This window comes from Sinocyclocheilus anshuiensis, unplaced genomic scaffold (genome assembly GCF_001515605.1).
Source record: "Sinocyclocheilus anshuiensis isolate Anshui unplaced genomic scaffold, SAMN03320099.WGS_v1.1 C31805845, whole genome shotgun sequence".
NCBI lineage: Eukaryota > Metazoa > Chordata > Actinopteri > Cypriniformes > Cyprinidae > Sinocyclocheilus > Sinocyclocheilus anshuiensis.
Genome location: NW_015604755.1, coordinates 1 through 517, shown reverse-complemented (window position 1 = coordinate 517; position 517 = coordinate 1). Strand labels below are relative to the sequence as shown.

The 517-nt window shown below is 33.3% G+C and overlaps 1 long non-coding RNA gene across 1 annotated transcript; it reads left to right on the top strand.

Annotated features, from left to right (window-relative positions):
- The first annotated feature begins 1 nt into the window (after position 1).
- LOC107682185 (uncharacterized) lies at positions 2–491 on the top strand. The gene is made up of 3 exons (XR_001633401.1): positions 2–29; positions 249–365; positions 454–491. It is a non-coding gene; the product is annotated as an uncharacterized LOC107682185 (long non-coding RNA).
- The last annotated feature ends 26 nt before the right edge of the window (positions 492–517 follow it).

Genomic DNA, 517 nt, shown 5'->3' with positions numbered 1-517 from the left:
TCTGGACAACAAACTGGACGTCACTTTGGGTAATGAGCTCTTACAGAAAACACAATCTTAACAGTAAAAACAAAAACATTTAAAGTCACTCTCTCAGTCTGTGGTTGGTGTTCAGAGTTTGATCACAGGGAACCATTTAAATCAGTGATTAATTCAGTTCTGATGTTGGTAATTGGTAATAATTTGCAGTTGCGGTAATTAGATGTGAAGACATTAAAAATGTCATTCATTATGTGAACTTTTTTTAGAATTCGATTTCAGTGAACCATTTAAAACAGCGATTCTCTCAGTGCTGATAGTTTTGGCTCTAGTGTTGGTGTTTGGGACTGGAGTCATCATATATAAATGGAGGAAGAGACGAGCAGGTAGGACAAAAACTGAAATGAATGATAACTACTAGTTTTGTTTAGAAAATACTTGATTTTTATGAATAACATTCTTTTGATTTTGTAGATTCACCCAGAAGTGGTTATTCTGCTGCTTCTAGTAAGTACATTATTTAAACCTATTTTTTTTT